The 15,652-nt window shown below is 40.1% G+C and overlaps 1 protein-coding gene across 18 annotated transcripts in view; it reads right to left on the reverse strand.

Annotated features, from left to right (window-relative positions):
- The window catches only part of LOC122557375 (teneurin-3), a 2,678,940-nt gene that overhangs the window by 1,393,515 nt on the left and 1,269,773 nt on the right, over positions 1–15,652 (reverse strand). For all 18 annotated transcript variants that reach the window (XM_043705048.2, XM_043705074.2, XM_043705164.2 and 15 more), the window contains one exon: positions 2,031–2,083. The gene's annotated coding sequence lies outside the window, so the exon portion shown is untranslated. The remainder of the gene's footprint in view (positions 1–2,030; positions 2,084–15,652) is intronic.

The following is a 15,652-nucleotide window of genomic DNA, read 5'->3' on the forward strand; positions in this document are numbered from 1 at the left end:
AAGGTTATGCACAGCTTTACACTTATTTCAGTTCAAACAATGAATAACCGTTGGAAACTGTGTGAAGAGCAGTATAAGTAAACTGTACCAAGAAAGGAACTCTCCCTGTGTTTTGAAACAAAGCAAATTACATTGAGGCAGCTTCATTCTAAATTTGGTTGAAACCATTTGTGCATACATTAGATTCAAATCATGTCATGGAGCTATGTATAGATTCTACACAATTATTTTTAATACCTGTCACACTACAAAGTATTTTAAAAATTCATACATATAGAACAATAATGATAATCATCATCATCATCATCATCAAAAACTATCTTCTTCTAACCAGGATGAAAAAATCTGCCATCAAACTGTAATAACAAATTTCAAATTGACAAGCCTCTGTTTACAGCAATTATATTTCATGGCCTTAAAAGTTTGACCAAGTTTTACAGTGTCAAATGTTTCGATCATTACAAACATCTACGTTTCCATGAGTAACCTCTGCTCCTTCCACCAGCAATCCACTCATAAACATAAAATATCTAAAAGGCACACAAACACTATCTGTCAGAAAGACAAATTGTATTTTTCTTTCCAAACAGTAAAAATATTTTTATCCTGTGGTGCTTGATGCACTAGTGATTTCTACAGCAATTCAGAGCAACATAAATATCTCCCCACAGTAGTTTATTTAGTGAGTCACTGAACCCTGTCGGCCAAGAGGTTTTAAGGGTTGATATCTATTCTGTGCTGAGTGAATGAATCTGAAACATGTGTGGTCACTGTCTCAGGATAAGTAGGAGGTCAGTTTGGACTGAAATAGGACATGATTTTCACTCAGAGCATGGTGACCCTGTGAAATTCTTGATCACATAAGGTTGCAGAGGTCATATCACTGAACATATTTAACAAAGAAGTAGGTAGATTTCTAAATGGCAGCACAGTGACTCAGTGGTTCGCACTGCTGCCTCACACTGCCAGCGACCTGGGTTTGACTCCGAACTCGAACAACTGTCTGTGTGGAGTTTGCACGTTCTCCCCGTCTCTGCGTGAGTTCCTCCAAGTGCTCCGGTTTCCTCCCACAATCCAAAGATGTGCAAGTTAGGTAAATTGGCTATGCTAAGTTGTCCATAGTGTTCAGAGATGTGTAGGTTAGCTGCATTAGTCAGGGGTAAATATAAGGATAATAAGGTAGGGGAATAGGTCTAGGTGGGTTGCTTCTTTAATTCAAAGTTGTAGTTCTGGTGGCAAAATCTTGAGGGACAGTGGCTTTGGGAAGTATACTTGTTTTTCCTTAAGCACACAAGGAAAACAATAGAAACTGTCACATGCATTCTTTTCCCGAGTCATATTACTCTTTGCTCCTTGAAGTTGAAAATGGATGGCTCTTAAAACAAACAAAAGAGAAAGTGCACGATGGTGAGGCACAGAGAAATTCAGAGTATACTAGCCCTTGGGTAGATTACCTCACTACACCCAGGTTACGGAGGCAAAAGATATTCAGGATCCAGCTGCTGGTTGTTCTGTGAAAGCTCGACAGTTGGCATATGTATGAGCAGCAGATCAGACTGGTCGGTTAGGTGACCTATCGCCGTTCAATGAAAAGGTGTAGACATGAATTGAGGTCAGTGGGCTGAGGTATCAGAGTTAGTCAATACTTTCAGAAAAGGACTGGGAACAAGGAACAAATAAAGTAATAGGTTCCCTGTTCATTGGTGTGGATCAGTCAATAAGAGAAGTTCAAGTTGCTATAGTCCTACCAGATTATAGTGCTGTCCCTTCATTGTAGAGAGGCACCTGGTGATGGTTTAACCTGAGGGACACCGCGCCTCATGTGAGGGGAAAGGTTGAGAAAGAGAGTCCGTCGTGGTCACCCTTTATCAGTGGGTAACATATAAACCAGAAATGTCAAGCACGAAAGCCAAATTGTAAATCTAAATAAACAATGAGGATGATAATGCTACTTTGGCAAGAGGAACTTAACCCCTCAGGCAGATCAATGCATTTGATTGTGAGATCTAAAATAAAGCATTGTTACTTACAACACTGAAGTCACTTGGTCTTGAATTTTCCAACCTAATCAAGTGGCATCGCACTGAAAGGCAAGAAAACAGACAAGTATTTTTCAGATATGTTGTCACAATTTATCATACATAAGCTTTCATCATTTCAAAAAACCTCTCGACATTAGTCTGTCCTGACATTGATGAATGAATCACCAAGGAGAATGACTTTGAGTTCTCTGCTGAGATCATGCTTACTTTGTGAACTTCAGCATGAAATGCTGGTGGAATATATATCAGGAACCATATGAAAAACTTGTTTTTACAAAAGTGCAAAGGCAGCAAATGTATGCACAGTGTTGGCAAATCGGAGAATCTTAATCTAATTTCCAGTGAGGAAGACGCAGGGAGTAGTGGTCAAGGATGAAATCATTTAAATCTATTTAAAATGTTATTAATATATTTTTGAGAGAACCTCTGAAACACATTGAATTAATTATCTTCAAGGTATGCAAAACAGAAGCAAAGTGTAACATTTCCTGTTTGCAGCATTTTCTTCCATTCTTCTTTTGTATCTGTAGAGCTCCAGGCTAATTTCAAAACATTTGAGTCACATTAAAATAAGTAGTCCCTAAACAATATGCAATTAAGATTTTCTTGGGGCAAGGTTACACTGCCATAGTTAGTGTTGAGTGATCAGGAGCCCTGAGTTGTCCTGGTACTCATTCAGTGCAAGTCATGGGAGAGTTGTGGCCATGCATTGCCTTCTTGTGTCTACAGGCTACACTCTGCTTCCTCATTCCATTGAGCTCTAATGAAAGGAATTCAGCTCTACCTGGAATCACAGAACTCATTCGAGCACTGTGAAGGTGAAGAACTGGCATCCCCCAATAATCCAAATTCTGCAGATTTCAGCATAAACGTATCTTAATATATTAACAATAGCACCCTCATCACCAACAACCAGGATAAATCAAGTTATATAATGTAATATTAGGAAAAGTCCTGTTTGATTCTCTAACATTAACATATCAACCAAGAAGGTTGAGTTGCAAATGATCAAAATCTTGCCACAAAAATAGTGAAACTTTGATTTCCACTTTTGTTGCAGCTAAACCTCACCTGGAACAGATTCTGCAATGATATGGTGTACTTCCTGCAATCTGGTCTCACCCCTGTTGCTCACACTCATTATGGAAGATTTTGTACCTTGAATTACATAGCACAGTTGTTTTGCCTCACAACTGTAACCTTGAAGAAGACAATGTTATCTAATTTGCCAATAAATAGATAATTAAGAAATCAAAGCCACCCTGTCAAATGTGTCAAGAATTCATATTGAGAGCCCAGACTCCAATTGGTTGTTTAAACAGTCACATCCATGTGTATACAGTATGTGATTTTCTCTTGCAATGATTTTGTTATTGAACAAAGTTTATTCACACAAGATTAAGGGGAGGCAATGGCCGAGTGGTATTATCACGGGACTGTTAATCCAGAGATCCTGATAATGTTCTGGGGACCTGTGTTCAAATCCAAACATGTGGAACTTGAATTCAATTTTAAAAATCTGCAATTAAGAGTCTAAATGATGACCATGAATCTATTGCCAATTGTTGTGCTAATAATGTGCTTTGCGGGGGGATATCTGCCATCCTTTCTCATTGGGTTTACATATGATTCCAGACCCACAGCAATGTGGTTAACTCTCAACTACTGTCTGAGCAATTGGGGATGGGCAGTAAATGCTGCTATCGCCAGCAATTCCTTCATCCGCTGAATGAATAAAAAAAGGTGTCAAGTATTTATGGTTTCTGCTATTCATACTTTAAAGGTTTAGATGATTGGCACCTTTTTTAGAGCTAGATAAAAATAATCCTTAAAAAAAGTCACAACTTCATTAATTCTTGGAGTTTTTCTATACCAGCTATTGTTACAATAGGCTTCAGTGGTTTATAAAGTCATAAGAGATGTACAGCATGGAAACAGACTCTTTGGTCTAACCTGTCCATGCCGACCAGATATCCCAACCCAATCTAGTCCTCCCTGCCAGCACCCGGTCCACATCCCTCCAAACCCTTCCTATTCATATACCCATCCAAATGCCTTATAAATGTTGCAATTGTACCAGCCTCTACCACTTTCTCTGGCAGCTCATTCTATACACATACCACCCTCTGTGTGAAAAGGTTGCCTCTTAGGTCTCTTTTATATCTTTCCCCTCTCATCTTAAACCTATGCCCTCTAGTTCTGGACTCCACAACCCCAGGGAAAAGACTTTGTCTATTTATCCTATCCATGCCCCTCATAATTTTGTAAACCGCTATGGGCACGAAAGTACCACAGGGTCGCACGATGGCTCGGTGGTTAGCACTGCTGTCTCACAGCGCCAGGGACCCGGGTTCAATTCCCGCCTCGGGCAGCTGTCTGTGTGGAGTTTGCACATTCTCCCTGTGTCTGCGTGGGTTTCCTCCGGGTGCTCCAGTTTCCTCCCACTGTCCAAAAATGTGTAGATTAGGTGAATAGGCCATGCTAAATTGCCTGTAGTGTTAGGCGCAGGAGTAAATGTAAGGGAATGGGTCTGGGTGGGTTGCTCTTCGAAGGGTTGGTGTGGACTTGTTGGGCTGAAGGGCCTGTTTCCACACTGTTAGGGAATCTAAGAATCCCAATAAGGTTAAGTACAGAGGATATGACGGAGTATTGGAGATGAAGAGAGGAGTATAGGTTGGCAATGGGACTGAATGAAATTGCTTGAGTTTGTATAAATAGTACATGAAGAACTTTTAAACATAAATTTAAAACATGCCAGCATCTCGAGAATGATGACAACAGTTATTGAAAACTACACTTTGTAAATTTAAACAGTTGCAAACTTCTACAGAAGGAACCAATCGTGCATCTCTTGCTTCATTGTTGTAAACCAAACAAAAAATTTCCATCCATGTATTCATGAATACAATGTTTTCAAGTTTTTAATATTCTAGAGCTCAACATGAGAAATTGAACACTTCTGTTTCAAAGCAGCCAGTCCCAGCATCAAATACAGCCAAGAAAGGAAGAGATAGATAGGTTGTTGGTAATCAAGGAGGTGAAAGGTTATCAGGGTAGACAGGAATGTGGATTTGTGGTTATAGTCACATCAACATTGATCTTATTAAATAGAGGAGAGGGTCTATGGGTTGAATGGCCTATTCTTGCAAATTGCTCATATATTCTACCCCAAGAAAGTTTCTTAGCCCAGCATCAGAAGAGCAGTCATACCACACCAGCAATAATAGCTTCCACTCACATTTTTCCTTTAACATAAAGAATACTATGCTACAATGCAGAGACATATATAAATAAGATGAATGCTGATTCAAAGAAGGAGACTTCAAGAGAAGAAACAAAATCTGTCGTAGATTTTGGATTTTAGAAGGGTTCCATTGGAAGAAGGAAAGTTGTGAAGGCAGAATGATTAGGGAGGGAATTGCACACTTTGGGGTGAAGTAACTGATGACATGACCATCAATCATGGTGTAAAAGACTAGGCTTAGAGAAGTGAAGATTCACAGCAAAAAAGCTGTAGACCTGAAGGAGACCACAGAGAAAGGCAGTGGAGGGGCAATAATGCTTTTAAATTGCAAGATATTTTATTTTTAATTTAATTTGATTTATTGTCACATGTACCCAGGTACAGTGAAAAGCTTTGTTTTGCATGCAGTACAGATAGAACATACCATACAAAGTGCATTAGGGCAATAGAATTGACTGAAGAAGACAATGTTATAACTGCAGAGAAGTTGCACAAAGTGAGATCAACATTAACTTTGAAATTTAAGAGGTCCATTCAGAAGTCAAATAACAGTGTGGAAGAAGCTGTTCTTGAATCTGTTGGTGCGTGTGTTCAAGTCTTTGTAATCTTCTACCTGACAGAAGAGATTTGAACAGATTATAACTGCAGTGGGAGAAGTCTTTGATGATGTTAGCTGCCTTCCCAATGCAGTGAGAAGTATAGATGGAGTCAATGATGGAAGGTTAGCTTATGTTCATAACTTTCAATAGTTTCTTGCGGTTCTAGGCAGGACAGTTGCCATACCAAGACATGACGCATCTGGATAGAATGCTTTCTATAGTGCATCTATTAAAAATTGAGGGGCAGATGTCATGGGTGAACAGTGTCTCGGATAGGTGGGCAAAATGTACCACAGTTTCCAATGTTCTGACGTTCACAAACAATGGCAGATGAAAGACCAGTCAAAAAACATTGGATTAGCCAATACTAGGAAGAAGACAAGTGCGGTTGAATATTTTGGCAGCTGATGAGGTAGATTAATGCTCTGAGATTTAATTGGTATGAGGTTAGAAACTCAGCTGATGATAAACTGGATGTTAAAGTTCCGCTTTGACTTTGCTTAAAATTGTTGCCATGGACAGGATTGAAAATGGTTTTAGATGAGATTACTTACAATGTGGAAACATGCCCTTCAGCCCAAAAAGTCCACACCGAAGCGCAACCCACCCATACCCCTACATTTACTCCTTCACCTAAAGCTATGGGCAATTTAGCATGCCAATTCACCTGACCTGCACATCTTTTTGGACTGTGGGAGTAAACTGGAGCAAACCCACACAGACATGGGGAGAATGTGCAAACTCCACACAGTCAGTCGCCTGAGGAGGGAATTGAACCCGAGTCTCTGGCGCTGTGAGGCAGCAGTGCTAACCACTGTGCCACCGTGCCACCCACAAATTTTGTAACCCACATTCAATAATGGGATTAGTCTCCAATTTCTGATTTCCTCCCTTTCCCCCTTCCGCTTGTAGATCAGGGTCACCTCCTTCAGCTCTGGACCTCACAATAATCCAGTAAAATCCTCTTCCTGGTTTCAAGGGTACAAAGTTGATGTTACAGAAGTTAAAGAAAATGGCTTGAGATTTCCCAAAGTTTAACTGAAGGAATTTGAATCTCAAAACTTTGATGCTGCAGAGAAAGTAAAAAGTATAAGTAAAGAGAGCATTGGCCATCTTGTGAATGAGAATGGAGAGTTAATAGAAAACAATAAGCAAATGTCAGAGCAAATGAATAAAAACAAACGCTTGACAAAGAAACTATTCCAGTAATAGCTGTGTTTCAGGAGCTGCAAGGGATAATGGATTTTATTGAAATTGCAATCACCAGGAAAGCAGGGCTGAGCAAGAAATGGGGCTGTGGATGATTCGGGTCCTGAATGGGTGACTGACAGCAAAGGTAACATGGGATTCAAGGAAGTTTGGCTGACTGGAACTGGAACTGGTTGAATGGCAGAACAAAGGAGGGAAAAAAAAGAACAGAATTGTGTGGGAGAGCCTCAGCAAGCTTGGCAGCACCTATGGAAAGACAGCAGAGACAACATTTCAGGTCCACTGACCCTGCTTCAGAATGTGGTAAAACAATGACTGCAGATGCTGGAAACCAGATTCTGGATGAGAGTAGTGCTGGAAAAGCACAGCAGTTCAGACAGCATCCAAGGAGCAGGAAAATTGACGTTTCGGGCAAAAGCCCTTCATCAGGAATACAGGCAGAGTGCCTGCAGGGTAGAGAGATCTTCGATTTTCCTGCTCCTCGGATGCTGTCTGAACTGCTTTGCTTTTCCAGCACCACTCCAATCCTGCTTCAGAATGTGGCCTGAAACATTGACTCTGCTTTCTCTCTGCAGTTAACTCCAGATCTGCTGAGGTTCTCCAGAAGTTTCTGTTTCTGTTCCAGATTTACGGCATCAAAGTTTTTTTTGTTTTTCTGCTTAAGGAAGAAGAGTTTGATTGTTGAAGGGAGTTTTTGTGCCCACTGGGGTTCCACAGGGATCAGTATTGGAGCTCTTGTGGTTTGTGTGATTTGGTTTGAACGTAGAAGGGTTGATTAGTGTGTTTGTGAAAGATATGAAAACTGGTGAGGTGATCAGGATGATAGCCTTAGATTATAGAAGGATATAGATGGGCTGATCAGATGGCTGACCACTAGCAACCGGAGCTCACTCTGGAGAAGTATAGGGTGATTCACTTTGGCAGGACAAACAAGGCAAGGGAATAAATAATGAAGAGTAGGACCTGGTAAACATGACAGATCAGGGGGTTCCCTGGTGTGCATGCCCATTGGTCTCTTTACAAATATCAGGATAAAGTAGTTAAGAAGGCATATGGGATACTTGTCTTTATTAGCTGAGGTACACAGTTTAAGAGCAGGAAGATATTTTTCTATAACTACACTAAAAATGAGCTAAGTCACAACTACGCAGTTATGGAATCTACATTATGGTAGATTGAACTGGGGAGGAGATTTACCTGGAAGTTGCCTGTGAGAGTTTTAATTATGCAAAGTGAATGAATAGATTTGAGTTGTTTGCCGTGGAGCAGAGGAAACTTTTCAGAAACATGACTGAGATGAATAAAATTATGAAGAGCATGGACGGGCTAGACAGGAAGAAACTTCTCCCTTTGGTGGAAGGATCAATGATTAGGACATAGATTTAAGGCAAGAGCCAAGAAGGTTTAGAGGGAATGTGAGGAAACCTTTTCTTATCTGGAGAATGGGAATCTGGACCTCATTTCCTGTAAAGGGTGATCGAGGCAGAGACACTTATAGCATTTAAAAAGTGAGTTTTGAGAAGATTTGTAGCTCAGGTTGAGGTTTTGGATGTAGGTTTGCTCGCTGAGCTGAAAGGTTCATTTCCAGACATTTCGTTACCTTACTAGGTAACATCTTCAGTGGACCTCATGTGAAGCAATGCTGAAAATTCCTGCTTTCTAATTATATGTTAAGCAAAGACACTCACGAGAATTCCTAGAAGAATAGTATTCCAACCGGTACTCTCTCAACAAACACATCGAGTTAGACCCCTATCTACCACCCCCTGAGAAAAGGAACCGGAAGTGACTTCACCACAGGAAATAGCATCACCACAGGAAATGACATCACCAACCAAAAGAAACCCAAACATATAAATAGAAAGCAGGAATTTTCAGCATTCCTTCGTATGAGGTTCACTGATGATGTTACCTCGTAAGGTAACGAAATATCTTGAAATGAACCTTTCAACTCAGCGAGCAAACCTACATTCTAAATTTAAAAAGTCATTTGGATGCATACTTCCTGATGAAGGGCTTATGTCCGAAATGTTGATTCTCCTGCTTCTCAGATGCTGCCTGACCTGCTGTGCTTTTCCAGCACCACACTCTCGACTCTGATCTCCAGCATTTGCAGTCCTCACCTTCTCCTGCATATTTGTAATGCCATGAGTCAAGTGCTGGAAAATGGGATTAGAATAGTTAAGTGGTTGTGTTTGACTGGCACAGACTCGATGGACTGAAGGTCCTTTCTTCTATGTTGTAGATCTCTCTGATTATGACTACTGGATGCATTGGTGTTAATTTTCCAACATTTTCCAGATTCTGGCATCAATCCATCAGATTGGAAAGTACTATAACTTCTCTTTCAAGAAAGGAGAGAGGTATAACGAGGGAAAGTTAGCTTGACATCTGTCGTGGGCAATTTGTTCTGCTTTTGAAATAAACAGAACTTGTCCTGTAAATTGGCACAGATTACTTGCCAGGATAATCTCCACCATAGTTTCCAATCATTCAACACCTGCTCTATAAATACTGGTCTGTGGGGGATTTACTTGGTCTTTGAGTTTAACACGATTGACAATATGCTGCACTTTGTTCAAAGAGAGTGGTAGTTGAATGTTCATTGTCTATCACAAGTATTACTTTGTGACAATCATGAATTTTTTATATCATGGTGATAGCAGGCTACTGTTGTCATAGAAAATTGAAGTTTATGAACGATTACTCAGACATCTAACAAACAAAATATCATCAATGCATTAAAATACAATATTCCTACAAACTGTATTTATACTAAATGTTTTTTTTTAAAGTACTTTAAAGCTTTTAAGTTTGTCACTCAGAAAATCTCAAGCTGATCGTGAAGAGTGCAAGGGAAATAATGTTTAACTAATTTATTGAAATTCATTAAAGGAGCAACATGCACTCCAGATAGAGGGGTGGAGGGCAGAGCCTTATGACTTTTGATTTTCAGAAGGCATCTTATAAGGTGCCACATATTAGCATGGACAGAAGACAGGCTGACCGGCAGAAAACAGAAAGCATCGATAAATTGATCTTTTTCTGTTTAGCAGGATGTGAGTAATGAGGTCCTGCAGGGGTCTAGACAGGGACATTAGGTTTTACAACTAACATTAATGATATCGGTGAGGGGGCTGAAGGCGTAGTGGCTGAATTCATACAAAAGTGATTGGGAAAGTATGTTGTGAAGAGGACATAAGGAGATTGTGAACAGATATAGAAAGATTTACTGAGTGGGCAAAAACTTGGCAAAAGGGATATGATGTAGAAAAATGTCAAGCTGCTTTGGTGGCAGAATGAAAAATCATATTACTTAATTGATAGTAACTGAGGTATCGAGGTATAGAGAGATCAGCTGTTCTGGTACATGAGAACAAAAAGTTAGCATGCAAGCATAGCAAGTAGTTCAGAAGGCTAATGGAATGCTGCCCTTTATTATGAAGGGAATTGAACATAAAATAAGAATGCTTTGCTTCAAATGGTGAGGGCATCAGTGATTCTACATCTGGAGGACTGTGTACAGTTTTGATCTCTTTACTAAAGGAGAGATGTAAATTGCAGGGCAATTGAGAGAAGCTTCACTTGATATTTATTTCATTACTTTTCTTTTTTTTGTTTCCTAAGAATTTGATCTTGCGTCTGTACCTAGGTACCTTTGCGCCAAAGATGGCGCTGTAATGTGGTGACTGTAAACTTTTCACTGTACTCATTTGAGTACATGTGACAATAAAATGAATTCAATTCAATTAGGGTTAACATTTGAAGAAAAATTGGACAGGTTGGGCTTATTTCTGCTCTAGGTTAGAAGAGTGAGAAGTGACTTGATTGACTTGTATAAGATCCTGAATGGTCTTGAGAAGGTGGACATGAGCAAGATATTTCCTCTTGTGGTTGAGTTCAGAACAAGGGGTTACTATTTAAAAAGCTGTGGTCTTCCTTTTTGGAAAGGGATGAGAAGAAATTTCCTTTTTCAGAAGATTGTGTGACTTTTGAACTCTCTGCTTTAGAAGATCATGGTCATTTTTAATAGACAATAGACAATAGGAGTAGGCCATTCTGCCCTTCGAGCCTGCACCATGGCTGATCATCCTTAATCAGTATCCTGTTTCTGCCTTATCTCTATAACCCTTGATTCCACTATCCTTGAGAGCTCTCTCCAACTCTTTCTTAAATGAATCCAGAGACTGGGCCTCCACTGCCTTCTGGGGCAGAGGATTCCACACAGCCACCACTCTCTGGGTGAAGAAGTTTCTCTTCATCTCTGTCCTAAATGGTTTACCCCATATTTTTAAACTGTGTCCTCTGGTTCAGCACTCACCCATCAACAGAAATATGTTTCTTGCCTCCAGAGTGTCCAATCCTTTAATAGTCTTATATGTCTCAATCAGACCCCCTCTCAGTCTTCTAAACTCAAGGGTATACAAGCCCAGTCGCTCCAGTCTTTCAGTGTAAGGTAGTCCCACCATTCCAGGAATTGACCTCGTGAACCTATGCTGCACTCCCTCAATAGCCAGAATGTCTTTCCTCAAATTTGGAGACCAGAACTGCACACAGTACTTTAGGTGTGGTCTCACCAGGGCCCTGTACAGCTGCAGAAGAACCTCTTTGCTTCTATACTCAATCCTTCTTGTTATGAAGGCCAGCATGCTATTAGCCTCTTCACTACCTGCTGTACCTGCATGCTTACCTTCATTGACTGGTGTACAAGAACACCCAGATCTCTCTGTGCTGCCCCTTTACCTAAATTGATTCCATTTAGGTAGTAATCTGCCTTCCTGTTTTTGCCACCAAAGTGGATAACCATACATTTATCCACATTAAACTGCATCTGCCATGCACCTGACCACTCACCTAACCTGTCCAGGTCACCCTGTAATCTCCTAACATCCTCATCACATTTCACCCTGCCACCCAGCTTAGTATCATCAGCAAATTTGCTAATGTTATTGCTAATACCATCTTCTATATCATTAACATATATTATAAAAAGCTGCGGTCCCAGCACTGATCCCTGCGGTACCCCACTGGTCACTGCCTGCCATTCCGAAATGGAGCCATTTATCACTACTCTTTGTTTCCTATCAGCCAACCAACTTTCAATCCAAGTTAGTACTTTGCCCCCAATACCATGCGCCCTAATTTTGCTGACTAACCTCTATGTGGGACTTTATCAAAAGCTTTCTGAAAGTCCAGGTACACTACATCTACTGGATCTCCCTCGTCCATCCTCAAATAATTCCAGAAGATTAGTCAAGCATGATTTCCCCTTCATAAATCCATGCTGACTCTGACCTATCCTGTTACTGCGATCCAGATGTGTCATAATTTCATCCTTTATAATAGACTCCAGCATCTTTCCCACCACTGAGGTCAGACCAACTGGTCTATAATTTCCTGTTTTCTCTCCCCCACTTTTCTTAAAAAGTGGTACAACATTAGCCATCCTCCAATCCGCAGGAACTGATCCCGAATCTATCGAACTCTGGAAAATAATCACCAACGCATCCACGATTTCTCGAGCCACCTCCTTCAGTACCATGGGATATAGACCATCAAGCCCCGGGGACTTATCAACCTTCAGACCTAACAGTCTCTCCAACATCAATTCCTGGCAAATATAAATTCCCTTAAGTTCAAGTCCTTTCACCACTGTTACCTCTGGGAGATTGCTTGTGTCTTCCCCAGTGAACACAGATCTGAAGTACCAATTCAATTCTTCTGCCATTTCTTTGTTCCCCGTAATATGGAAGTAGACTGATTCTACTGCCAAACAAGAATGTAAGGTTATCAGGGGACGATGAGAATGTGAAATTGGAAATACAAACTGAATAGCTTATTTTATGGTGGAGCAGGATTGAGGAACTGAAAGCTTCCTTTTGCTCTGAGTTCATACGTGCATAAATAGCGTGATAAACGTATTTCCATCATACCATCTTGTCACATTTCTGAGTGACATCACTACTGAGTACCAGTTTATGAAGAGTTTTAAGCTGCAATCCATTCCAATCAAACCAAACTGGTAACACCAAAACTTATTGCAAAAAGCAAATTATAATGGTTGCACTGTCCATTCGTAAGTGTTAACCAACTAGATGCTATTTTAATTACTTCGTGGGACGTGGGATCACCAATGAGGTCAGCATTTGTTGCCTATTTGAGCTGAGTTTTTTTTAGATCATTTGAGACCCAATCACATCACTAAGGGTCAAACCCAATTTGGTTTGCAGATTCCCTTCATTAAGGACATTAATGAACCAACTGTGACGATCATTGCTGGCTTCATGATCATCATTTTTGAGACTTCCTAATTTCTTATTAACTGAACACAAATTTCATCCACTGTCATGGTGACATTTGAGTTTGTGTATAGAGAGCCTCTGGATTTCTTGACCAGTGACATTTCCACTCTGCCATTCTCTCTCCATTTTTGGATTCCCAGTGCAGATTCAAATTCATAGCAATCAGTCAGATGGCTCAGTAATTTGTTGGGAAATAATTTCGGGAAGAAAGCTCTATTACAGCCCCAAATTCTTCAATAATTAAAGCATCCTTCTCTGAAGACAACATTCAGTGAATGACGTGCAAAAGCATTTAATTTAATTGACAGGATATGACAAACACTAGTTAAAAAAAGAACACTTCCATATCTGTGCCAAGGAGCTATGTACACTTCTCCAAATATCTATTAGAGCCACAAGCTGACACAGTGAATATGATTTTCAGCTGTGAAATTTTTAAATTTAACCAAATGACAATGCCTGCCATGGGCTGATTCTTGCCTATTACTTTGATGTTTAATTGTTCAGCCATCCCCTTGAATCAAAATGTGTCAGGATGTCACTTCAACCACAAAGACCTTGCAGTGATGCCATTATGTCACATTACTATCTTAAAGAAGAGAATTGCCTGTGTTCTTTATGATGACAGTGTGCAGTTTGCCATTTAACTAACAGAAAAAAAATGAGAGCTTGTACTTCTCAGCAGGTTACCAGGTTTTCTCGGAGACTATAACATTACAATTTCATTCTCCCTTCTCTCATTTCCATCTGTACAACCTCATGTTTGAATTGCAACAGACTGCATTTGGACTTATATGTACCTGGAATGCAAAAGAACTCCAGAGTAAAACACTGAAAAGGCACTATGTCAAATTTGAGCCTTGTTATCAATTCTCCATTTCAAGTCTGATGTTGTGTACAACGTTGAGCAACAGACAATCGGTGTGAAACTAGCAGCAGTTAATATGTCACATCAGAAGCCTGTGGAGTACATTGAAAACTGCTGGGAGATCTTTACCAAATGAAAATAAAATACATGAAAATAATTGCACACAGTTTTCATTTGCTTCAGTTCTCAAACATTATCCTGTGATTGCTGACAAACCATTTTGATTTAAGGAGAACGTACATTTTATGTCAATGAAAAGTGTGGAATTTCCTGAGAACTGAACACATAAATAACAGTGTTGATAAAAGCATAACACATTTTCAGCAGACAGGGTAGGGTTTATCTGGGTACCATATGACTTCTACTTTTTGGGTGAATTCCATTAAAACTCTTTGACAATACCTTCAGTTGCTCATTAAGTTAGCTCCATCATTCAATGCGATTCTTGCTGATCTGAAAATCCTCAATCCTGCTTTCCTGCCTTTTTCCCATACCTCTGATTCCCTTCGTGATTAGAAATCTCTCTATCTCAACATGGATATATGTAACAAGAGAGATTAGATAGATTGAATTCTCTACAGTGTGGAAACAGGGCCTTCGAGCCAACCACTCCACACCGACCCTCTGAAGAGTAACCCACCCAGACCCATTTCCCTCTGACTAATGCACCTAACACTATGGACAATTTAGCATGGCCAATTCACCTGGCCTGCACAGTTGTTCTATTCATAAATGCATAACCTCATACATATTTCACATGATACTCCAACTGCTATGGCTTTTGCCCACTTGCTTAACCTGCCTATATCCGTCTGTAAATTCCTTTTGCCATTTTAGACTTATTCCTGTCTCATCGATTTTGTGTCACTTGCAAACTTGATGATAATCTTCCATCATCCAAATCATTATATATATTGTAAATAACTGTAGCCCAGCACTGATCCCTGTGGTACAGGTTGCCATTTTGAAAATTGGAGAAAGTGAGGACTGCAGATGCTGGAGATCAGAGTCAGAAAGTGTGGCGCTGGAAAAGCACAGCCAGTCATGCATCATCTGAGGAACAGGAGAGTCCATGTTTCAAGCATAAACCTTCATCAGATGATAACCAGGCTCAGATTTGATACAACACCTTTTCTGTGGTACATTCTGGAGTTTTTTTGCATTCCAGGTACATATAAAGCTCGATGCAGTCTGCTGCAATCCAAACATGAGGTTGTACAGATGGAAATGAGAGAAGGGAGAATAAAATTATAATGTTATAGTTTCAAAGAAAACCTGGTAACCTGCTGAGAAGTACAAGCTCTCGTATTTTTTCTGTTAGTCAAATGGCAGTCAGGGCATTCCTGATGAAGAGCTTATGCTCAAAACATCATCTGCCCTGCTCCTCG

This window comes from Chiloscyllium plagiosum, unplaced genomic scaffold (genome assembly GCF_037043375.1).
Source record: "Chiloscyllium plagiosum isolate Xiang-an unplaced genomic scaffold, Cpla_swu_hap1 HiC_scaffold_2, whole genome shotgun sequence".
NCBI lineage: Eukaryota > Metazoa > Chordata > Chondrichthyes > Orectolobiformes > Hemiscylliidae > Chiloscyllium > Chiloscyllium plagiosum.